The sequence below is a fragment of the Pseudorca crassidens genome, chromosome 2 (genome assembly GCF_039906515.1).
Source record: "Pseudorca crassidens isolate mPseCra1 chromosome 2, mPseCra1.hap1, whole genome shotgun sequence".
Classification (NCBI taxonomy): domain Eukaryota; kingdom Metazoa; phylum Chordata; class Mammalia; order Artiodactyla; family Delphinidae; genus Pseudorca; species Pseudorca crassidens.
Genome location: NC_090297.1, coordinates 119,510,997 through 119,537,272, shown reverse-complemented (window position 1 = coordinate 119,537,272; position 26,276 = coordinate 119,510,997). Strand labels below are relative to the sequence as shown.

Genomic DNA, 26,276 nt, shown 5'->3' with positions numbered 1-26,276 from the left:
CTCTGCTGCCTGGCTGGCCCGGGCAGAGAGGAAAAAGTCCTTTTAGACACGTCCACGCCCCTTCTCAGAATGTTTCTTGGCCTTCCACCAGGTACGCAACTTCAGATGGTCAGATGGCATGATGGGGGGTAGGGTGTTCATCTGTCTACCTCTCCCTCCAACCCCTTGCATTTGCCTACCACCCAATTTGAACTCTTTGATGACTGCCACGGCTCCAGGCACAATGAGGCTGGCCACCACCCCGTGTCTGCCGGTGCCAGCTTCTGAGGAGGGTCCACAATGGCTTACAACCTAGCAGTCAGGGCAGAGCTTAAGCCTCTAGGGAGTGAGTCCAAGGAACTTCTTTGCACTGAGTCTCTCTTCCCTCTCTTTGGCTGTTTGGTTTAAGAAGGGACAGCATGGTGATTGGAAAGGAACTGGGTTTTAGGTGCAGCTTGTAATATGCCCAGAAGTCAGTTACCTCACCATTCAGAGATCATTTATGCATAATGCCTAGTCTAGGGTCCGGTACATGATATGGGCTGAATCGGTACAAATTCTCTTACCCCCCGTTTGCATTTATCAAATGAGGGAATCAAGTTCATAATCTCTGAAGTTCCTCTCGGTGATGATTTCTCCCTATGGAAAGATTACTGTTCTTACAAACCTTACGATGCTTGAGCCAGATTTGATAACTGTTCCCCAGAAATTCCATGCTTACTATTAGCAAGGAACATTAGAAAATCACATATGTAAAACTCAAGAAGAGCACTGCCGTAGGATTTTAGCTGTATCTTCTTGGAAAACATCTTGGGCAGTTACTCTCGGAAAAGTCCTGGTCACACCTGTTTTCAAAGAATGAAGAAACCACTGGCTGCTAAGACAAGGTCTCAGCTCCACCAGGACTATGGAAGTACAAGACAAAAGGGGAAGATGACCAAAAGAAAGGAGACAGTGAGAAATGTTTCCTGAGGGGGGATGGGAGAAGAAGGAAAGAAGGCGAAAGAAAGAGACACCCAAGCACCTTTCTTCTTCTCCCTTGTATACAAAAAGCCCAGTGAAGAATGCAGAGTCCTCTGTGGGTTCATAGACTCCTTGAAATAAATAAAACCGCAGCATTTCCTCCCAGCAACTTTGTGGCAAAACAATTTGTAGAAGGAAAAGGCTGGAATTTAGACATTCCATTTAGCTGCTTCAGAAATCTAAGGACCTTGAACCTTATGGGATTTGAAATCGATAGAATTAATTAAGGGAGATGTCCGGCACTCTCCACTAAGTAATCAGCAGGTACAGTAGACCTGAAAGTCTATAAAGAAAAATGGAACAGGATGACATTGAGGGAGGCAGCAAGGATTAAAAAATGAGCATCCAAGTGGGAAAGGCACACACCCATTGATCGCGGCATAAGAGATTAAGGCTTCGGTGAGCAGCAAGACGCTTCTGTAATGGAAAATGGTTACAGAGCACAAGAGTAAGCCCTGCAGGTATCTATAATCAGTGACAGCCAGGCACAGCCACACGGGGGACCGACCACTTGCCAGGGAGCCTAGAGCTGAGAGTCAGTCCCGGGGAAAGATGCAAAACTGGGTTTAAAAGAGAATAGTATCTTACAGGATCGTGTATGATTTTTCACCATGCGATAGCATATTTATTGTTTATTTCCTTCATTAAAGTGGAAGCTCCACGAGGAAAAGGATTTTGTCTATTCTGTTCGTGTTGTATCCCTAGTGCTTAGAGTACAGCCTGACCCAATAAAGATGCTGAAAAAAGTTTTGTTACGTGAATGAGCATCACCTGTTAAATGAAGAACAAATGAATGAAACATTGCAAGTGAATATAGTATATGTAATAATAGATGTACCCCCTCGCTAGTCCTTGGGTGGGATTCCCCCTTTCCCTGGGGCAAGCCAGCATCAGGTGGAGAAAGTGGACCCACAGGTGAGCTATCGATGAGAAGCCAAATGAAATGTTCAGGATTCTTACCTGGGGAACAGGAGTGGACCTTTAGTAACTCCATCTTTCATGCTAATAACAGCAAATGGAAAGGGAGAGAATCCAGATAAACACTTTGGAAGGTATTCCACAGCGGAAAACAATGGCACTGGCCTAATAGAGCACTGCTGCCCAAAGAAGTCAAATGTCTCTGCTTTTAAGGCCTTATGTTTCTACCTCCATTCTCTCCTAATCCTATACAGAGGACAAACAAAAACACCTGCCACCCAGGTTTACAGATGGAGTCACTGAGCTGTGGAGCAGTGTACCTAAAGAGAATTCTGGCCGCGTTGAGAATCAGATAGAAGAGAGTCTTAAGAGCCTCTAGCTCCCAAATTCATATGCAACCCAGTCAAACGCCTGTTCAAGTGCCCGTGGGGGAGAAGCAGAGAGTCCCACGTTCCTGGGTGCACAGCTGACCTTTCCACCACGAACCGCAACTGGAAAAAGCCCCCTGCACGACAATGCCAAGAGGCAAATTCCAGAAATAGGAATAGACAGTCTGCATGAACCTGAGAGTGCTTACAGACTCTCGGGATTAGAGAGACCCTTACAGGCACCCACACCTGCCCTGATTCCCTCAGCCATCTTCTCACGGGTTCAAGTAAAGAGATGAGGATGCCTATCAGAGAAGTCCTGACACTCTTCTGGAGAAAGAGCCCCCCACCCCCTGCCCAGGAGGGTTCTCCGAAAATTTGTCTTTTGTTGCAATGAAGTTACAACCACTGTGAACAGACCTCAGGAAGGAAACCACAGAAGCCCTAAGCCCACCGTAGCTTCAGGAAAGGAAGCAACTCCCTTGGACCAGAGATCACAAGACCAAACAAGCAATGTTCCACTGTGCATCTCTGTTACCTTAACAAACATCTCACCACCTCCTTGCTATTCCAACTGAAGAAGACAGTAGTCGGGCCTGGGGGCAGGGGTACTCAAGCACCAATGAGAATATTTCTCTGGGTGAGCCCCTGGCAAGAAAGCACGCTCGAGGGGCTCCTGTTTAGGTCAGCAGATGCTAGCCTCATAGGTAGCAGCTTTTGTATCCGTGACTTCTTCCAAATGAAGTTACAAGGCACCGGGGCTCTCGGATACATCACACGGTCCTAGGAGCTCTCCTTCCTTGGTGGACAGAACTACAAGGTGGGGAATAAAATGCCGACTTTCACTGCAGAGTTCAAATGTCAGTCACGTATCCAAGAGAGCCTCAGAGGGATCAGCACGACAGCATAAGGATCCTTGGCACACGGGAACTTCACACAGTAAATGATCCAGCAGCCTCTGCCATCTAGGAGTTCAGAATCCAGACAGGGTGAAGTTTCCCATGAGCCCAGAGGTCTTTAACAACTCCCTGTTGTCACTAGCCCCATGGACTATAAAAAAATAAAACAAAATAAAAATATGTAGAACAGTGAAGGGAGGATTTTGTGAAACAGAAAACACAATCTTTCATTGTTTCCCCTGTCTTAAAAACACAGCGTTGGATCCTGTCTGGACATGGGGACTTTCCAGTTTACATGTGAGGCTGGACATTTTGCATTCAAAACAAATGAGTTCCTCAAAATCAGAATCAATTGTCATAAAATGTAGGGAAGTGTTTTCCCATGGGGCAAGCATTTGTGGTAAAACTGGAAATGTTCAACTTGAGTCTAATGCTTTACGAAAAGGTCAGCGTGGGATTCCAGAGCTTCACCTAGAGGATTTGAACTCTGTTTGCAGGCAGGGTGAAATGGGGAGGGTCGGTGTGCCCAGGCTCGCCATGTCCACATTGCTCTGATCACATGTCACAGGGCCAGCAGCAGGCCGTGTGCTTCCAAAAACAAATGAACGCACGCATACACACGTACACACACACATATCCCATGTAATTTCAGGAGCCAAAACACTTCCAAATTCAATGACAGGAACAGCAGGCCACGGCTGGTACGCTCATTGGACAAGACAAAAACAATGTTGCTATGGCGTTAATCTAAAGCCCTGGGCTTCAGTGGGGCCTGGAACAGAATCACCTGGGGATCTTCTCAAAAACACACATGCCTGGGGCTCCCCACATCCAGAGATTATACCCAAGACATGTACAACTTTAAAAAGGTCTCCAGGGAGTTCTAATACGCCATCCGTCTACTCCCTGGTTTCTTGTAAATACGATTTTTACCATTTGAATTAATAGCCTAAAGCTTTCAAATACTCAGGCCAAGAGAAAAGGGCTGGTACTTCCCGGCGTCCAGGTTCCGGCTGTGGATTCGTCAGAGAACTGCATCACAGTTGGAATCGGGGCTCGCATTCTACACGTTACCCTGTACGTCAGACCATTAGCCTCCTAACGTTCCCTCACACAGGATGAGGTACAGACAGAAGAGTTTCTCCCTACCCCTACACACCCAGATTTAAAGCTGAACGAGAGCGGGTAGAAAAACGGCTCATCATGGCATTGCCTGCTCCTGGGACACCACCCTGACCGTGTGTCCGTCTCATGGGCCAGCATGCCTGGGTAGGTCTCCTAGGCAGATCCTGGTAGCCCTCAGCTTGTTCAGTTTATCGGATATGACGGCGTCTCTGGCTGGGAGTAAGGCTGAGTAGAATTCTGAAACACTTTCGTTATCAACCAAGAGTTGTCATTTGGCCAGTTCCTGAGGGCCAGCCCCTCCTCTTTCAGTAAATCCAAGTGTGATTCAACTGGGCTGGGTGGGGCAGCCTTACCCTAAGGACTGGAAAAACAGGACTGCAATTCAGCTTCAAAAGACCTAAAATGGGCCTTCGTTGCAATTCACATTTGTCCATTTGAAAATCTGAAACCCTGAAACAGACTTCCCTCTCACAAACAGTCCTTGCCACAAAAGTAAGACTCTGTCAGTAGCTCCATCATCTTTCTATCAAGTCTGGATGGTCAAAAGCATGACTGAGTCTCTGGTGACCTTCAGCCAGGTAACCTCTGTCATCAGCTTTGATTTCACCAAGTAGCAAAGGTGGGCTTAGCTCATCCCCAAAGCCCGGGCAATCCAGGGTTTGGCTTTTCATGTGCTCCTAAGTCAATGCCACACAAATCCTCACCATGTGATAACAGTTAGCACAGCAGATCTGCAGAATCGTCTTAGAGACTTCATTTGCCACCCAATTCCTAAATACTCCAGGTGGGCAAATATTCCTCTTAGACCTACACATACCAGAGTTAGTCCTATAGGAGCAGCAATCACAATAATGAAGGTCACCACATCTTGACCACTCAGAGTCATGAGTCAGAGTTCCCAAATGTGATCCAACTGGGGGCTTCAACTCGTAGCTGCTGATTTTCACCCAGGCACGTTGGGGGTAACAGATCCTTTTGCAAAACACAATCTAGATTCCCCAGAATGACCCTGAACACGCTACAATGCCAACACCACATGATATCATTATATATTAATCTATATGTATGAGTTTAGAGTAAAAACATAAATAAAAAGGTAAAGCATGCTGTTACTGGCAAGTTCGCATGGAAATACACTAACATTTTTACTAAAGTGTGCATAGCTTAGGAATCAGGCTTAGACCTAACTCCCAACTCCATGACTTAAGTGTGTGTGCCCTTGGGCAAGGTTCACTATTTTGAAGCTCAGTTTCTGAATCTACACAAATGGGGATAATATTACCTACCTTGATTCTTCTTTTGCAGATTAAATAAAACAGCAAATATGGTGTCTGACACATAGTAAGTACTTAATAAAAGACTGCTAATATGGTAACAGTTACCATCACTTTGGTTATTAATAGAGATTACTCTCCTTGAGATCATGCTAGGTATGGTCTGTTAGCGGTGGACAAGAACTGGATGGGGGCAGATAACATTAACTGCACTTACTGCCCTGAAACCACAGTCTCCCCCTAGTGGAAGCCTATTAATTTGTTTGTTCTTGCACTCTGATGGGTTCAGCAAGGCACACCCTGTTTCCAGGCAGGGCTGCATGAAAAAAAAACTTTGTTTTGTTTCCCCCTCGGAAATGAGCCCTGGTCCATGCAGGGGATGTATCCAGAGAGCGTCTGTCCTAACTTTCTGGAGCCAACGCACACCTGCCCGAGTAGCTGGGACGCTGTACTCCCATCGTCCCAGAGCTACTCAAAGACCATCCCAGTTGCCGCTGGAAGTATTTCTAGCTGCATTATTTATTTGAACACCTGTCTGACAATCCTAGACAGCGCTCGGTCTTGGAAGGGAGGGGCCACCGGGCCACCCAAGATTCCTTCCCAATATGGCTGCATTTGCTGGTCTGTATTCATCCTGCAGCCAAGAAGGGCCTTCCTCTTCCCCAAGTGTGGTTCTGCTCATACCATACACCAGCGGATAGATGTCTCCAAGAAATACCTCCAATGTCATGTTCTTAAACGCTCTCAAGAGACCCACGTACCTAACGCCATGCTCATGTGGATCAAATAAAGAGCATCTAACCATGGCAACTAACAACATATTAACCACCCTCAGCTATCCTTCCTGTGGTGGCATGCTACTAGCCAATATCATTTCCTTCATTTTTACCAATAGGAGAACAGATAGAGTGAGAATTGCTAGGAAAGCACAATCCTCTTTCTGATCTTTTGGCCTTTTGTTTATTTGGTTCTTTTCAAATGTGATGTCCATTCATCTGCCTTCTGCTGACTCCAAACCTACCTATTTCTCAACTCATTGTCCCAACTCCTCTCCATGGCCATCAATTTCCCACCACCACTACCCTGGAATGAAACTGCTCTCTGCCTCCAAGACTGAATATTGTCTGTATTATAGGATTCACTATTTTAATTATGTTCCACAGCGAACGGTCATGGCCGGAGTGAGCTCAACCAACTGAGATGACTGCTTTTTAGGTCTTGTGAGAAAGCAATTGTGTATGTTTTGCCTTTTTTCCCCCCTTTAATAGTTTCTAACTCAGTACCAGGCACATACCAGCTGTTGAATAAAAGCCTGAAAACTGACTGAAAGCCTCCTCTCAAAGCCGCACGGCGACCTGCCTTCATACAAATGTTTACAGGTAAGATTCTCGCTGCCGGAGCTTAGGTTTGGCTCACTAGGCCCTGCTTTCTCTGCACATACTGCCTTGGGCTAAATTGCCTAATTTTGTCAATATTTAGGTTTCATAGTCTGTTCAAGGGGCTAAGGATCTTATTATTTATTTAACTCACAGGAGTCTTAAGTGACTGCATGTTTATGAAAGGTTCTGAGGGCCCGTGATGAATGATGCTACATGTGTACAGAGCCCCACTGCCTTACATATAGATCCGCGGGTGGTGTGTTCAGTCATACACGTAAAAACACTACTTGGCAGCCACCACACACACCATTTTCCTATGATCTGAAAACATCTTGCTGGCATAATTCATAAGCAGAACGCCTTTATATTTAATGACCCAAATATGCCAGCCACGTGCCTCTGAGAAGCAAGTTAGAACCAATAAAACAGCAACAATTTTGTTATAACCCCCTACCCCCAAATAATCTCTCTGCCTTAGATTCTGACCTCTCTGAATGGCTGTTCTCAGAAGCCTAAGAGGGCAGCCAGCCTTTGTGGGAGGTCATCTCATGGGTGGTGATGAGAAGAGGGTTGGAATCAAAGGGCCCTGGCAGTGTGAGTTATAGGTCCAAAGATACAGATTTTTAATGGACTGACAGAATTTATGCTTTCAGGGGAAGACTTTATCCTGGCCAGGGTTTCTGAGTCAGAGGAACAGACTCAGATAATTCACAGACTGAGAAAGAAAACTAACAACAGTCCCCCAGTCCAGCTTCCCACATCGAAGGCACGGGCTAGAGAAGCAAAAGCGGACCTGTGTACATTGAACTCATCCACTTACTGAGTTCCTACTATGATCCGGGTATTACTTAGGCACTAGAATATAGCAGGAAACAAGTTAGATCAAGTCCCCATCCATAGTCTCCTATAAGTTCCCCTTCTATCTTCAGGAAAAATGAAAAGATCCTACAGCAATCTGCTGGAGAGGGTTCTTGGGTTACTAAGAATGGACTGACCCTGCTGCTGAGAACCTCGAAGTCAAAGGACCCTCAGATCACTAAGCCTTCCGAAGGCTCCATGAAAAACTAATTGCAAAGAAAACAAACAACCACAACAACACTTCCATGATTGTAATCAGGTCTCTGCAGCACTGAAAGGTTCTCCATTAGAACCACCAAAGACGACATCATCATTTTTCACTGTTTTTCCTGAAAGAGATTTAAGAAATGAATGGCTAAGAATGGGCACACAACTGAGAAAAATCATTTAATGAAAGAATCATCGCTTGAGAAGTCCAATTAAAAGTCGTATTCATTTATTCAGTCAATTATTCAATAGTCAACATGTATTGAACAACTCTGTGTGCGAAGCACCGGAAGAGCTTGGTGCCTTGGGAAACACTGAGATGGATGGCAGAGTCCCAGCTCTGGAGGAACTTAAAAATCAATTGGGAAATTACAATGCTCATTTTACAGATGAGTAAACAGTGGCATGGACAGTTAAGGGATTTATTTTAAATGCTTCATCCTATAACTAAATCATAAAGTCATCATATAGATGGAAAACACTGAGTTGGAAGGTAGGACGTCCTAGTTCTAGCCCTGGTCCAGTCCCTTCTTTGGTGCTCCAATCTCCTCTGAAAAATAAGGAGGCAGGTCTTTAGAGGGGGTCCCTACAGCTCTGAGATTCTAGGACTCTACAACTAGTGACCAATAAGGTTTGGTGGTTAGAACTGAAGAACTAAACCTTTCGACAAAGGGAATATCTTTTTTTTTTGCGGTACGCGGGCGTCTCACTGTTGTGGTCTCTGCCGTTGCAGAGCACAGGCTCCAGACGTGCAGTTTCAGTGGCCATGGCTCACGGGCCCAGCCGCTCCGCGGCATGTGGGATCTTCCCGGACCCGGTCACGAACCCACGTCCCCTGCATCGGCAGGCGAACTCTCAACCACTGCGCCACCAGGGAAGTCCAAGGGAATATCTTTTAATAAGAATTATTATTTAGCTAACTTCCAGTCCTACCTAAAGGAATATGGAAGCCATTCTATTCCGTTGGCATTGTTGTATCTCTTTTTAGAACATGCTTAGTTCTAGGTGGGATATGTCTTCTACGGACTTTCTAGCTGGTATCTCTGCCATCTTAGCAACAATGGCAAAGAAAGCTGAAGCCCTCCCCTACATCTCCCTTCAGTCCCTGTTAATTGTTATAACACAGGGTACTAAGTGTTTGCAAGAGCTATGTTGCTCCGTGTAAGAATAACTGCTCCAAAGATAATGTAACCAGTCTGTGTGTGATGTGACAAATGCAGATTTGGACTATGTGTAAAGAACTCTTAATTAAAGGTTTAATAGACAGAGGATTGAACGAGATCATATGCAAGGTCCCTTCCAGTATTAGCTTTCTGTATTATATTACTATGAATTATGTGAAGACAATGTAAAAGATTATCGAGTTAACCAGTGAATCTCAAGCGTTAACTCATTTCTATTCCACGTGTGGGTACTAACTTCCAAAAAAGAAGAATAAAAATTAGTGTAGAAACACCTCTGTTTGGATTTTTAAAGACAGACCACTTAATACTTTTATTACATTTTCAGATTCTTCTCAGAACTTGGGGGGTGTCTCCTAAATTGCCAGTCAGCTGGCCACTTTTGCAGTATGTGAGCTATAAAATCATACGTGTGAAGATCTAAAGGACAGAAAGATCAGGTTTAAAGCCTTTTGCTTATATTTAATTTTTTCCTTCCTGCTTCCATTTGTCCCTAACACTCTCATTTTTTTGTTCCTAGAGGCACAGGTGGTTCTTATTTCAGGCTGCATGCACGGTTCTGCTATTCAAAGATTAATGAATAAAGGGGGCCTTGTAAACAGATTAGCATGATAATGGTAATAGTGCTCTCTGCTGCCTTCTGTGCCTACTTCAATCTGTGTGCCCCTGTGAACGCCGCCCCTCCCCCGCGCATGGGTCTCCTTGTCCCGCTTTCCCACCACCTGATTCTACCCTTTCAGTCTTAGGCAGACAAAAGTGAGTCAGGAATCAGGCAGCTGCTCAGAGAGCAAGAGAGGACAGGAAGAGGAGGCAAGTGACGGAGACAGACAGGCAAGCAGAGTAGACAGTAAAACACCCAATGCGCTTTAGGATAAAAAGCTTTATGCAGAATAAACAGACAAAATACAAGACTTCCACTGTCTAATGCAAACAATACCTTCACACTCCCTTCTTCTTAGGACGTTTGCTGCCTATCACGATTGTATCTTCCCTCCTACTTTTTATTTTCATCCCATGCTTGACATCATATACTTGACATCATATACATACCTTTGCATCTCAAATTCCTAACTGTTCTAGAACCACACACATGTCAAGGAAGGCCCAGAGGTAACTTGTCCTTTTGGAGAATGAGGTCTAGAAGCAAAAGCTAGCTGTCGATTTGGTTTTTATAGGGACAAGTTCAAAGGGCCTTTCCTTGAAGGCTTTAGCGAGAGGCAGAAATCTGGACCTCTCTGAAAACTTCCAGCTCCCCCCTGGGGGCTGAGTATCAGTTATTAATCCATGGTTCAGTGGGGTTTACACACCTCCCTGAGCCTCAGTCAGTCGATGTCTCAATCTCTGCACCCATGGACCTTTCCGTGGGTCCTCTCCGCACCCGCGTCCCTTTAACTCTAACCCACTGTCTGCTCTCCACACCTGCGTGAGGATGAGCTGGGCAGGGAAAGTGACTCTGGAGGGACGCCCTCAAGAGGCCCACGATGTGGATTAAGTCCAATAGCCAAGGTCGGTCCCTACAGCAGGAGAGAACGTGGAAAGCACCCAGCACCCATGCCTGCTGGCCCAGACGGAGACTCCAGCAGCTGGGAGACACTGAGCTGAACAGGCCTCGGGGCCCACACACCAGGCCAGGAAACTCAGCCCCATCCCTTCCTTTGTCTCCTAAGACCTGCACGTGTTTTCCCTCATTTGAGGGGAGCCCAGAGCACGGAGAGCCGGGCTGACCCTCTGTCTCTCATGCTGATTAACGTTCCCCCGCTGCCTCCCTCTGACCCCCACGGGGGCACCCACCCCACCTCCTTCCTCTGTGCCTTCTGATACCAACCGGGAAAAGGGAATCTAAAAATAAAGCCGGGACCAGAGTGTGTACCACTCGATTGGGCTCCTGTGCTCACAGATCTGCTTATTTTGGGCCTATCTCTCCCCAGCGAGAAGACTGCTAACAGCCTGTTATCAGCCAGTCGGTGAAAATGTGCTCCAGCCTGATTAGGCCTCAGTCTTTGCCAAGGTTATAAACAGCCGTTATCGTTTTCCCGAACAGAATAATCCGGACAGTATCAGCTCAGAAACATATGGGCCACACAGAGAAGATAGCCGCTGACGGACACTTCATTTTAATTGTAACGAGTGGGTAGCGGCAGCCTGCAGACGGCAGACAGAGAGCTACCGGATTGGCAGCAAGGTTTTTTTTTTTTTTTTTTTTTTTTTTATAATCCCTTCTTCCTTCCCTGGTTTCCAGTGCCTAAACGGCTTTGATATTCTGGGTGGCATAATGAACTAGACCCTGCCCCAGATGTTACCAGTTACCATGCATGACCCTTCCCTAGAAGGCAGATGGGACCCTTCTGATTCTCTTACAGGCGAAAACAACAACAAGAAAAAACAACAAAGTAGAAAGCGGGGGCCGGTGATGGTGGTGGTGACCGATACAGTTCTTTCTACCCTTCAGCCCCCAGTTCAATTTCAATAACCCATCCTCTCGCCGCACCCTGATCTCCTGCCCCACAGCCAGGCTTCTTGTTCAGAGACCCACCCCCCAACCCAGCCTAGGAATGCCACATCCTAGTGCCCAGCAGAGAGCCAGCCCTCCATACGTGGTGGCTGAATGTTTCTAACAGAGCGTGTATATTATTTCCTTCAACTTTTCACAGGTAGACATAGACATCAACCAAGATTACGCGTGTGTGTGGGAGAAGCCCAGGCTTGTAGGGATTCTGTGTCCTGAAAGCAATTTCCCCAATCTGCTTTCTCCCCCTCCTCTTTTGGGACCGACTTGTTCCTCAGGCTTGTCGCAGAAATTCAACTATCCGTAGCACTGGAGGGTAGGCAGGGGGGTATCCCCAAAAGAGAAAACTGGGATGATAAAAGTTTCGGTGAAAGGGTTCATCTATGTTTCCAGGTCAGCAGACATCGCGGTTGCTGACAGCTCAGCCCTGAGTCACTGCTGCTAGCCCGTGGCCAACACCACCACCTCCCCGTTCTTTCACAGGGTGATGCAATCTTTCCCCCTCATGTGTCACTAGAAACAGAGTGGAAGGAAGAGGGAGAAAGAGCCGATAGCAAGAGGGTAGAGTGAGATGAGCGTGTCTCTCGCATCCTGCAGCAGACTCACTCGGCGGCACCTGCCCTGTTGTTCTTGCCGTTGCTGCCGTTTGCTGCCGTACTTGGGCTCACACCTGGCTGGCCAGATGGGGTCAATAAGAACAGGTGGATTCCGAATCCGAGGAAGATAAGCACGGCTGTCCCCACCTTGGACTCAGCTGCCACTCTTCACTCTTCTGTTAGGCATCCACATGTGTCAATATTTCAAACAATTAAACACCTTCAACGTGGTCTTCCTTTCCTGGCCCTCTTCTGTTTCCTCCATAAACCCTCAAGTGTCCTTTCCCTTTTACCATAGAAAACCAGCACCTTCCACTGCCCATGCACACACTCAACAAATTCAACAGCACTGGAGGAGTCCCCCAGTTTAAATTCAACTTCTGGTGGCCTTCGAATAAAGAGGAAAGGAGAGAACCGAAAGGAGAAAAAGGAAAAAAAGATAACTGAACCAAAAAGAAATTCCCTCCAACCACAATGTCGTCCTTCTTTTCTTGACGTCAGTTTCCAATTCTGCAGAGAAAGGATATGCTTTGCCCAGGAAGACACGGTAACAATAGCTGATATTACTGAGCATGGGTGTACGTGCCAAGCACTGGTGGACACGTTCTACATACATTTGCTGATTTGACCCTCAAAACAATTCTACGATTCACACCCAAGTGACCTGCTTCCTGGCTGCATCTCTACAACTCCAGCATCTCCTGGTCCTGAGCAGCTCACATCCAGGAAGCATCGTTTCCCAGGGGCCTCTGGAGGCCCACGACTAGCTCCACCACCACTCCATCCTCGTGCAATCCTCTCTCAGATTTACAGGGGCTCAGGGGAAGCCCACCCCCCAGGACCGACAAAGCACTCTGGCCCCAAGCTGACTTCTGGTATTTCACTGTCAAGTGAAAACTGTGTCCGTGGTAATGTTCCTGTAATAATATCAAAATCAAAAAGAAAAGAGGAGGGAAATTCTGCTGCCAGCTGAAACGAGCCTCAGGCACATTTTTGTTTTCTTTTTTTTTCATGGCTTTTCAACACCTGCCTTCGCTCTCCCACTCTCCCAACAAAATATGGCTTAGGTTGCCTTGCAGAATTATCAAAAGACTGGCCAGCAGATCTCTGCAAGAAAGTCTGCAGTGGGTGGTCTGTGTGCAATGTCTTGGTGGTCTTAAGCTCAGTCCCTCCAGACCAAGTTTCAGGGTTACAGCGGTCTTTCCCTAATTGCCATCAGAAACTGGAAATATCCTGGAAACGTGAGACTCCCCCTCTGAACTCCTGAGTCGGCTCAGCGGTAGTTTATTCAACTTAAAGTGTTTTTTTCCCTCCCCTTTGCTATTTTTTGTTTTCTTATTCTTTCTGTTTCAATGGACCCAGCTTTGTTCTTCCACACTTTCGGGCTCACAAGACTAGAGGATTTCCTGAGACAAGCAGCTGGGCCTATTTTACTGGAGGGTCTGCTTCTCATTTTGTCCATAGCCCTCTTCTTCTAAGAAGCTTCCACTGTCATAGAAAGAAGGCCAGCTCTCTCAGGTGGAGCCTTCTGGGTAGTCGATGTTGACAAATGTGATCACAAGAAGTTGGTGGGCTGCAGCCATCCTGTCCCCACTGCACTGCTGCACTATGGGCTGCTGGGCCCCATGAGGACTGTGTCCAACCGTCTCAGAGCATCTATGACACCACTGCCATTGCTGATGTGCTTGGGTGTCCCCATGACTGTGACAACCTGAAGGACCAGGGTGCTGTCTTCCTCCAGTCTTGACCCCTAGCCCCTAGCATGGAACCCAGCATAGAGTAAGCATCCAGTAAATGCTGCCTGAAATGAAGGAACAGATTCAGCCTAAACCTGCCCAGTGGGTGTTCAAGGCCAAGTACTTTGGAGATAGCCTCGATTCCACATCTGGCTCTACCACACTTCTAACTCTGCCTCAGCCTCAGTTTCTCCATCTCTAAAATGGGAATAATCAGAGTACCTGTGCCATAGATGTATTGCGAAGATGACGTGTGTTAAAAGCACTTAGCCCAGTGCCTGACACATAGAAGTCACCTGACACATAAATATTTCCTGCTTGTGAATAACTACCCCTTATTCATCCCCATCCACCCCTTCCAGAGCTGCTATAGTAGTCGACGCGCTCTGATCAAAGAAAGGGCTGCGTCAAGGACCCCCGGTTCGGATCTCCATTGTGCTGGGGCTCCAACGGTCACTTAGTCACTCAGCCTCGGCCTCTGTGGCCTGCCTTAGGCTGGGGTCACTCCACCTCACCTAACTGACTTGCAGATTGGCTGTGAGACAGCGCGACCTACCAGATGTGGACATGTGCGGAAAAGCAAAATCCAGACTCTCAAATCTGCTGCCAAGTTTTGTTCTGGCAAAGCAGCTCGAAGTCTAGCACTCCACGGACCTCGCTACATGCCCCATGGTGCCTGCGTCTCTCTGGGGCTCTGCCAGCCCCTGCCTGCCATAATCCACCCCCCACCCCGCCCCGCCATCAAGACAATGCAGAGCGTCTGCTTGGCCCGCAGTCCTCACCGGGATCCCTGCTGGAAATTAAACCAGCTTAAGGGCGAACACCCAGACGACCTCCCTCCGGCCCACAACGTCACTGCAGCAGGACACGTGGCTCCCCCCATGGGAGCAGCCGCTTCTCATTTCCACATCCTTTCACTGTGCTTCCAGGCTCCAAAGCCGTTGGGTTTTTTTCTTCTCCTTTTTCCAAAAAGGGCATCTTAGTTTGGAGACTCTTAAACCTATTTGCGTTCCCAAGATAAGCTCTTGAGCATAAAATTCATTTCAGCATGGGGGTCTCTTCCTCTTTTCTTTCCTTCCTTTCATTGTGAAGCTTTCATGAATTCATAAACAGCCCTAGTGGTTTTAGTATCAGTGTCTTATATGAGGCGGGGATTTGTTCTCTCTCTCTCTTTCTCTCTCTCCCTTTCTCTGTCCCTCCCTCTCTCTCTCTCTCTCTCTCACACACACACACACCCACACACACACACACCCCGCAGTGGCATTAGCCACAATCCTGTTCTCCTCCCTCCCACCTCTAGACCTGTCCTACCCCTGGCTCAGTCAGCGCTCTCTTTCCTGGCCTCCTGTGGGAACACTGCCACATAAAATAACAAAATATTCATATGGTAAGCCACGTTAAAACCTTGGGAAGATTTAAGCCTGGGCTTCATGTCACGGACACTCCCTCTTGTAATCTGTATTCCAATCTTGGTGTCAGTGGAGCTGTGATCAGAATATCCAAGGTCTCATAAAAGATTCAGGGCTTCCTCACTTCCCTGACATTTGCTGTTTCACGTTGCTCCTGCTGGTTCCCCTTCAGCCTCTGAAGAGTTCACAGTCCCTTTCAACTCGCCCCTGAAGATGGCAAACTTGCCGAGAAAGTCTAGGAACTCAGGACAAGTATAGGACCTAAGTCGTCCTGGGAATTTAGCTGTGACTGGGGTTAGGGTTCTTTAGTTTCTTTTGTTGGCTTCTTTTGTTTGGTTGAGGGTTTTTCTAAGATGGCATTGCTGCCACCTCCTCTGTGGTACCTGGAAGTAGGATTTAGAAATCCAAAAGGGTAACAAGACTTGATGAAGACTTTCCCTTTTCACCCTGAATGCTTTGGAGGGGTGGGTTGCGTATGCCTGACTCAGTGTGTTCACATCTTTCAGGTTCTTTTTATGATTTAAATCATAATAAGACCGTATTTATTATCTAACCTCGACTGGATGTATTATCTAAACTTGGAAAGCATTGAGGCTATCATTTGTAGGGGTGGCAGTCCCTCAAATGGGGGCCAACACATTCTCTGATGGTCAAGTTTAAAGGCAGGTATGTTACGTGTGTGTGTTTCACAACAAACACCACACTGGCATGGACACAGGTAGTCTAAACATTCAAGCAAGGTGTATTATGATTCAAGGAAGCCAGATGTAACTAAAGGGGTGCTTGTGAACAGATCTTTTGGTTTATTATGAGAATCATCATAGGTGTCTTAGCCAGACGCACAAGCAGATTTCTAACATGATTTACTTTCCATTCATGCAATTTATACCTAGCTTCTCAGAAACACATTTAGGGAATAAACTGAGTTACACCATACTTCTTAAGGATGTCACACATCTTCACACAAAAAAAAACCCTGATGCACCTACAGAGATGGAGAGAAAAGAAGAAAAGACACATTGTCATATGGCTAACATTACCCAGCCATCGGAGGCCAGAGGGAGAGAAAAGAACAACAGATTCAAGGCACTTTCAAGATACCGCTTAGTAAGTCACAAGTGTATAGAATTTTTAAAAAGAAGGAAAGGGGCTTCCCTGGTGGCGCAGTGGTTGAGAGTCCGCCTGCCGATGCAGGGGACGCGGCTTCGTGTCCCGGTCCGGGAGGATCCCACATGCCGCGGAGCGGCTGGGCCCGTGAGCCATGGCCGCTGAGCCTGCGCGTCCGGAGTCTGTGCTCCGCAACGGGAGAGGCCACAACAGTGAGAGGCCCGCGTACCGCAAAAACAAAAAAATGTAGAACTCAGGCAATCAAAAACTAAACGCCTTTTAAAATTTAATCTCTTTTGAAAACATATTATCTTAATTATTTCTGTAAATGCTGTGGCCATTAGGCAAATTACCACAAAACCCCAGATCAAAGTGCCATTCACACACAGACAACTTGCGTAACATTAGGTAGCACGAAGGTGAACAGGTGCTATAAACAACTTCTTGGAATGTTTTTAATGTATCCACTAATAAAACCTTCTGAAGAGGTTAAAAAAATGCTAGAACACAAATTGATAATTAAAGGCAAGTGGATGGTACTTCAAAATTAAAGCTGTCAAGGGAGAAAATTATAATCAAAATTGTCTGTCTCTGTACTTCTCAAATCCTTCCCTGTGTAGTCACATAATATAAACATATATATGTATATATATGCATATGTTTCTGCATATGCATATGAAAAATCAAAGAGGCAAACACAGCGGTGAATCACAGATAACACAAGAAGAATATGCAATCCAGTTTCATAAGTAGATATACCTATAAACACACACCCTCCGACACAGGCGGGCAAACAGCACATTTCCTGTTATAGAGCAATGTAGTTCTGAGAAATTATATGCACGGTGTTTGAGTTCTGTTACGTTCTTTGGAGAGTACATTATTTAAGAGAAGTCCACAGTCAGATATTTCTGGAAGTAAATAATCCTATCATTCATCATATCTGGTAACTATAGGGTTTTTTTTTTTCATTACCAGACATAGCCCATATTTTTTATTTAGAGTAAAATTTATTTTTTTCAAAGACATAATACCGTATAAAAGCGTGCTTCTCAACAGGGAGTGAGTACGCCCCCAGGGCACATCTGGCAATGTCTGGAGACATTTATGGTTGTCACAGTGGAGGAATGGAGATGCTGCTGGCATCTATGGTAGTGAACAGGGACGCATATTAATGTTTTCAGTGCACAGGATAGCCCCTCTCAACATAGAATTTTCTGGACTAAAAAGGTCAGAGGTTGGGAAACCTGGATATGCATTATTACAAACATTTCAAAATTCCTCAAATCATGTCCCTCAAAGACTTGAAAAATGAGAAGCTGGAAAACATAAAAGAGAATTTTTTTAATAATATTTTGATTATCAAAAGAACAGTTACGTTTTGTAGATGCTACAATATATTGCTTCACCTAAAATATGTTCTTTTTTAAATTTTATTTTTATTTACTTATTTATTTTAATTGGGGTATAGTTGCTTTACAATGTTGTGTTAGTTTCTACTGTATAGTGAAGTGAATCAGTCATATGTATACATATATCTCCTCTTTTTTGGATTTCCTTCCCATTTAGGTAACCACAGAGCACTAGGTAGAGTTCCCTGTGCTATACAGCAGGTTCTCATTAGCTATCTATTTTATACATAACAGTGTATATATGTCAACCCCAATCTCCCAGTTCATCCCATCCTACCCCCCCCACAAAGTGTGCTCTTAAAATCTACCACCTGTAGTTGCATTACAGTCAAACTGTGAGAAATGCTGGAAAATCAGCAAGGATCTCAGAAAAAAAAACATTTACCCTGAGACACCCTTCACTGAACAAGGAGAGTATCCTAACCGATTGTGTTAAAATCAAATAAAGTAAGATATAACAAAAGCTCACTTTTTAGCCAGTGAAAAATAGACACGTCTGGCATTTAAAGTCCTACATGTGTGTATCCATCCAATTCCATAGCATCAGAGCTCTGATGTTCAGTAATATAATACTATTATTTGTGCGATCAGTTAAGGTATAAAATGTGCGTACCCTCAGTCTTTAATGTTAATAAGTCTTGTAACTAGCGGTTTCTCGCAGCTCCGAATTCTTGAGCACAACTAGAAAGGGCACTTATCCTGAAAAATCTAATAAATTTACAGTTTTATATACTTCCTTCAATTGTAAAAGTCTTGTTCAATAAACTTTAAAATGCCACTATAGAGCAATAACACAGACAGTATAAACCCAGCCCTGGGAAAGCTGTGCAACCAGAAATTGTTCCCCTTTCTGCTAGAGCAATAAAGTTTTATATGTTTGAACTGACTGTAAAAAGGTTTGAATGTTGGCAACTGGGGAATAATCTGTCTTCTTTATAGTTATTATCATATTTCCCACAAGACCCCTTGGTCTGTGTCAATCCTTCTTGTATATGACACCTTTGTACTGTCAGCGAAAGCAAGACTACTTTACTTTTTTTTTTTTTAACTATAGGACTTGTATCTGTTTTCCTTCAGATTACAGCTAACAGGAATAAATTATTTCTGACAAGCATCTATTGCAGCATTTTACCAAATAAAGCTGGTTGTGAGCTGCTTTTCCAAGAGTGGGGGGAGGGGGGGAACCTCCCCTCTTCTTCTCTCTCTTTCTCTCCACTGATTCAAATGCAATTTAGGGATGGGTAAATTGGAGGAAATGCCAATAAAAAGAGATTTGTAGGAAAGTTGCTCTGAACGCCAGAGCCCATTGTAACAAGGTGGCTGAGTCCTCAGGAGTGCTATTGGACGTGTGTGAAGGTGAGGTTTAGGAAAAGGGAGAGGGGGAACCATCCCTTTTCCTTCCAGACATGTCTCAGGTCTGAGAGCAGCTGTGCTGCTGGGTTCAGACAGAAAGCCGAATCCAGCACAAGTGACTAGAGCTTCCCAGACTCTGATTAACAGCCAGTGAGGACACCGTGGCTCTGACCAGCAGGGGCAGACCCCCAAGCTGTCCCACGGAGGCTTGGGCTCTTGGTTAACAGGTCATCTCAGATGAAAGCAGTTTAGGCTCATGATAATCAACAAAGAGTCAGAGTGTGTGTGTTCGTGTGTATTTATGTGCGTTTGGGAGGGGCGGTGTTAAGGGGCAAAGGGTCTCTTCCCCTCTCCCTCTCCCAGCCCCACCACCATAGCTTAACAACAGATAAAGGAACCTGGACCCAGGAATCCATGACACACAACCCAGCTTGACTAAAACACTCCCCTCTCTCTCCCAACTCTGCACCACCATCCTCAAGTGCCCCTGCCTTCCCGCATTTAGAATAACACAGCGGAACAAGTTAGGAATAAATAGATACTTGCAAACACCAGGTTTTTAAAAATCAAAAGACATTATATGGCCGGTGGTCCGTGGAACTGGCACAAGAAGTCTCTGCACTTTGGAACAAAGTATCTCTAAGAGACCATGAGAACAGGATGGCCAGGCACATGGAGACAGATATGTACATATATGCCTGTGCATACTCATCGTGTAGCCCTGTGAGGGCACACGCACACTCAAACACAACTCAGCCAACTCAAAATGAACAGTCAACTCAAATATGGAAGTTCTGGTGCGGGAGGGTAAATGCAAAATTATATTCATAAATATAGCAAATCTATCAGAATGGGGCCACGCAAATAAAACTGAGTAAATATGACTCATCTCAGTGACCCTGGGAACAGCCTAGCCTCACGCTCATGAAGGTGAGCTCAGGGTGTCCTCTTTCCCCACCTCATTCTCCACATCTCCACGAGTGCTCAGGGCCACATTCTGACACATTCTCCTCACTCAGTTCGCAGAACAAACATTCTAACGTATGTACGGTGACACCAAAAAACCTCATCGCCATAAGCGCCTCATATATCAGGAGGCTCAAGGAGCACTGTATCCCCTCTTACTCCCCACTCCACCCCAGAACTGCTACAGACTACACTTGTTAACAAAGGTGGACTCTCATGCCCCTTAATATCCCTTGAAATATCCCAGCTGCCTCCTGGAAAACCATGGATCCATGCTAACGGCTTTTTATTCTCTTCAAAATAGGTTCTTGGGCTTCCCTGGTGGCGCAGTGGTTGGGAGTCTGCTTGCCGATGCAGGGGACGCGGGTTCGTGCCCCGGTCTGGGAAGATCCCACATGCCGCGGAGCGGCTGGGCCCGTGAGCCATGGCCGCTGAGTCTGCGCGTCCGGAGCCTGTGCTCTGCAACGGGAGAGGCCACAACAGTGAGAGGCCCGCGTACCACAAAAAAAAAAAAATAGGTTCTTGATATAGGTCAAAAGTTCTTGGGTTGGGTCATATATCACAGTGATATTAATAAAAGGACAACAGATGCTTTTTTAAATTTTTGGTATGTAACACAGATATAGAAAAGTACACAAATTACAAGTGTACAGCTCAGTGAAAAAATACAAAACGCTTTACAAATGTGCACATCATCTTCCTGCAAAGCCCATGCTAATCATCTCTGTATCCTTCTCAATTTTTCTATGTGCTGTCGAAGTGAGCACCTTCACCACCAGTGGGATGGAAGAGGAGTGGAGGTAGAGGTATTTCCCAAAGAGTAAAGCATGTACCACAGGCATCGAATTCATCAAAGGTGTTCATGAGATGCAGATTTCCAGGCCACAGAGCAAACCTGCTGAGGCCAAGCCTGTGAAGCCGCATTTCATAAACACCCCCAGGTTACTCTGGAGAACAAGTGACATTGCCTGCTGAATACACCAGCAATGCCCCTCCTGAACCCCAATCATTCCCTTTTTCAAAGATGAAGGGCCTCAGCACACACATTTCTGAGATCATAGTTGGTGAAGTTCAAAGACTGGCACTGTGCTTTGACACAGAAAAGAAAGGGATTTAGAAAAATAACTAATCAACAAGGGAAAAGAATTGTCCTGGAAGCTCTGCGTCATTCTGCCTTTCCCCTGAACTCTGTAGTCTGCAAATCTTACTATTCTGGGCATCCTAGTGGAATTTTAAAAATGCAGAGAGGCAAGAGTCTCCTGAAAAGGCCAGAAGTTGGATCTCTCCTCCTCTTCCTTTATTACTGTCCTTTTTATAAATTTTAAACAAATCCAGGGATTTGTACCTCACTGGTCCTAAAATACACCTTCCTTCCTGAACCCAAAAGGAGTTGGCTTTTGTCGGGACATATTTCAAGACAATATCCTGGGACCGCAGAGGTGCTCAGGAAGACACCATGGTAGGGTCCCAGCCTTTAGAATAAGTAAGGAGCAGAAGGAACCCACTAGCCCAGGGAAGACTCTCATTTAGAGGGTCTGGTGTTACTGTTCCCAAGCTTATAGATTCTCTCCATTATCTGATTATATGTGGAACTCGACCAAAACACAAACAGAGCAAAAAAGGCAGATCAGTGGGCATTAGGTATTACTGCTACATTCTACTACTTCTCAACTATCAATTACTGCAGATGCTACAACTACTACTATAACTAACAGGTTCTGATGCCTGCTCTGTGTGACGCATCATTCTACACTCTGCACTAATCCTCAGAGCTTCTCTTACTCAAATGTACCAACAATATTATTTCGTGAGAGACAAGATCCTGTCACAGGTTAGTACCATTTTTCTTTATACATGGATTTCATTCCCATTCCATTCAAGGCTGAATATAAGGATGTCTGAGTGTGTAAACTAGACAAGTGCAGGAAGAGAACTTTTCTGTTAAAAACTGTCAATAAGTTGAGGAAATAACAAGAGAGGCTATATACTAGATGCCTTGGGACAACCAAAGATACCTTCTTTCTATAAGGAACAGCTAGTCTCGTGAGAAAAACCAGAAAAAGCAAAAGAAAGCTCTACGTTATAAAAGCATTCTAATGAAGTAGATGACAAATCATTGAAGCAGAGGGAAGTGGGATGCCAATTATAAGAAAAGGTATATACAGGGTATATCCTTTTTTGGAGAAAATGTTAACACCCTTAGCAAGATAGTCTCATGTGAAACAATCAGAGAAATACCAAATAACTGTATATAGCCAGCTGTTACATACAGTCGTACAAATCTGAAGAATCAAGAGAAGAGAAGATTCAATGCAAGTTGTAATTACTGGGAAAAAAATAAGAAGCAGCAAAGTTTGAAGGATGGATAGAGACTCGATATACAGAGAAGACAAAAAAGCATCCCAGGAGGAGCGGGGGGACAGCAAGGCAACCAACTTGCCTGGAAGGTCTGGACCCATGAGTGAGAAAGAGGAATAGGGAAAAGGACGCAGGGAGAAAGACTGTCCCCTCACCTCACCAGTGGGCACCACATGCTAACGTCAGACTTGGAGCAGAGTCCAGACCACGGTTGAGCGGGCCAGCCAACCTAGGTCCTTCTGCTCCTGTGGAAATACTGAGGATCTCTGAAAGCTTAAATGACAATCCCAAAATCCCCAGAATGTGGACCATCTTAAGGACAGGGTTCCTAGTGACATGACCTCAGAGGCAGCAACTAGATCTCAGAGGATGAGGTTGGGCTGAGGAACATCTTCTATAGAAGAGCTCCAGAGAAAGACCAAAAGCTGCTAGAGGTCAGGCCTGTGCTTCAGCAAGAAGCACTTTCCAAGCTAAACGAAGGACAACGATGGGCATGGATGAAGGTCTTTCTAACTCCAAAATTCAGTGATTCTGTGAAAGCTCTGAACAGGAGTGTGAGGCATACCACAACTCTTAGGTGACTGCGGTCCCCTGCAAGAGTTTCCGAGGCTCCCACTGACCCGGTGCCTACAATAGAAACATCCAGCCAGGGTGGTGTCCTTGCTGATGTGACCACCACTGAAAGCAAAGAGACACACTTTAACATCAGACAAGAACAGCACTGTTTGGGTAAAAGCATGTGAAGCTGCTAGCTTGAAAACATTAATTTTTTGGGTGAAGTTCTTTGCTGAATCCTTGATACACAGGTATTGTTTTGTCACTACCTGCAGAAATAATGGTAAAACTTTGGTGCTTGCATAATGTTTTATAGCCTGCCCACACTTTCATTAGTATGAGTGTGTTTCATCTTGATAATAAATCTATGAGGTGGTATTATCCCCACACCATAGAAGAGAACATTAACACCCAGAGAGGGTAAATGACCTGTTCAAGGCCACACAGCATGTAATCACCAGAGCTAGATGAGGGCCCCTATTAACCAAGTCCTCACAGTTTTACTAAATGCTTGCCATGTGCAAGACACAGGGCTGGCCACCACCAGGACACAAAGATGGGTCGTAAAGGTCACGGGAACCCAACACAAAGGGAAAGCACCTTGCTCATGGAACCTGGTCACCTTTCAGTTCACTTCCCTTCACGTCACCTAGGCTGGCTGGACTCCTTCCGTCATCCCATCTGAGGCCGGGTCTCCCCCTGGCATGCTCACCTTTATTACGTCTCCAGCACAGGCTCTGTACTACTTGACAAGGAGGTAATTAAGAGGACCACTGTCTGCCCCTCTCCCTCCCATCTCACAGCAAAGCCCCACATCCCAGGCAGTGGGAGAACAGCTAGGCACTGGCTACATAAAGTGGCAGGGAATCTTCTGGGGCCACTAAGGCAGCCGAGTAACATGAATCATGAACTTCTCTCCCAGGGAACCAGAACACCCCTCAGCAGTCCCCAGTGGAGAAATCAACAGAGCCCCCAGCTCCCCCAGCATGCCTCCCTGCTTCTCCATAACCCAGCAATCAGGGCATGTTCTGCTTCCTGCAGCCCCGGGGATCCCGAGCCCCTCGGGAGCTGCCAAGGCTTTCTGATGTACAGGCTGCTGCTAATACCGTGTTATTAAGCACACATTTGTCTCCACTCCTCTGCGCACGCCTGCTTCCCTGCCTGAAGAAAAGCCACCCATGTGCTCGCACAGAGGGACACGGCGGAGGGCCCTGGAACCCACAAAGGGAAATCAGCATGCCAAGGGTTAAGCACACCCTGTAATAAGCATCTCTGTTCCGGCATGTGGCGAAAGCCCATTACCTCCTGCCACATTACTTCATTCATTTCTTATATGCGGATGGTTTATTTTCCCATGAGCACCCTGGCTCTCAGTATTAAGTCCCCTCCTTCGCCTCTATTTCTCTATCCATCACATTTAACACTCTGACAGTAACAGTCTATAATGTTTCTATTCTACAAAACCGCTCTGTCAACTCCGGGCTTCCAGAGCAGCAACTGAGGAAAATAAATAACATCAACGCCAGGGACGACAGCATCACAGCTCCCTTTCTGCTGGGCTTTTTTTTATTTTATATTATTCTAAAAAGGGAACAAAAAAAAGAAAGGGGATGGGGGAAGGTAGAAGCAAGGAAGAGAATTTCCTTCTCATCCAGTAGACAGACCTGAAGGGGTAGGCACGGCATTTCCCTTCCAGGCAAAGAAGTGATTTCCCCTCTCTGCTCTCAAATCCCCTGACCACCCCCCTTCCACGTTCATGGTGGTTTATGGAAGCACCGGTATTTACTGCACTGCATTCCCTCTACCTGCCACCACAGAAGCAAAGCAACAACGTCGAGTGGGTACAGGGCACCCCATTCACAGTGTAGAGTGATTCATAAATTCTTGTCATCTTTTCTGGAAAAAGAGTCCATGGAGGAGATGCAGGCTGTCCACGGGTCTGTAACCTTTGTTCTGGGGAGACACCCAGGGAACAGAGACTCTGGAAGCCAGGAGCAGGTAAAAGGTAAGAAAACATTAACTCCTGAGAAAGAAACCACTCTAGAAAGCTGCCCTGTCTCCCTATTCCTAGGGGTTTACCAAAACTGGGTTGATTTCATCTTTTTAGATATAAATCACTTAAAAACATGTTATCTTTCCTCTAGCTTCTTTAAAAGATATCCGGATAGATAGATAGATGGATAATCTTGAACGTAACTTGGCTTCCTCTTCAGAACCCAAATCATTCATCATTATGAATGCCAATTATCACCCAGGCCCACTGCTAGGTGGGAGTCTGCAAGCCTGTTTTACGTAAACTCCATCTGCTGGGCTTTTTATAGTTATGCTGAGCCTCGCAGAGTTTCCTCTTCTTTGTAGGTAGTACAGTGTTATAGTTCACATGGCTGTGGTACCAGATCCTGGAAGCCAAAGCTGACCTCGATTGATGGGTTGTGGGACCTTGTTTCTGATCCCCTCCCTGCTGGGTCCTCACCTGTAAAATGGAGACAATCGTGTTTCCTAGCTCCTGGGGTGGTTGTGAGGATTCCCCGAGTTAATACCCATGAGTGTTAAAGACAGTGTCTGCCAGTAGTAAGTGCCCAGTACATATGAGTGATGACCATGCATATATTCTAGCAGGGGTGGGGAAACCAGACAACCATCCCGTTAGAATCATGTTTGAAATAAGAGTCAAGGGGTTTGGCGGGGTGTGGGGGGGTGGCCTTTGGGCCCTCTGTTGAGTCAGTTACACAAACTGATGTGCTCGGAGCCTTTACTGGGTCACGTAGAGGCCTTCTGTGCCAACGCCCCCTCGCTTCACGTGGGGGAGGCTGCCAACAGTGGGTGCTGAATGGTGAGAGGTATCAATAACTACGGCAAGATTCATTCAGGATCAGGAAGGAACGAGGGGACGGAAGACAAAACGAGAAAAGCAACTAACGGCCTTTCACTGAACACAGCCAAACACAATTCTGTGATTCCTTCTATCCATCTCCTCAGGGCTGCTTCTCAGAGAAAGGGAATAAGAGGTACTGTGTATGAAACTGCCTCGATAGGTATGAAATACTCTGCATCATTCTTTCTACCA

At 45.8% G+C, this 26,276-nt stretch overlaps 1 protein-coding gene and 1 non-coding gene across 6 annotated transcripts in view; both read right to left on the bottom strand.

Moving 5' to 3' along the window:
- The window catches only part of PBX1 (PBX homeobox 1), a 318,349-nt gene that overhangs the window by 160,845 nt on the left and 131,228 nt on the right, over window positions 1-26,276 (bottom strand). The window lies entirely within an intron of this gene.
- On the bottom strand, window positions 20,958-21,061 carry LOC137220293 (U6 spliceosomal RNA). The gene has a single exon (XR_010941601.1). It is a non-coding gene; the product is annotated as a U6 spliceosomal RNA (small nuclear RNA).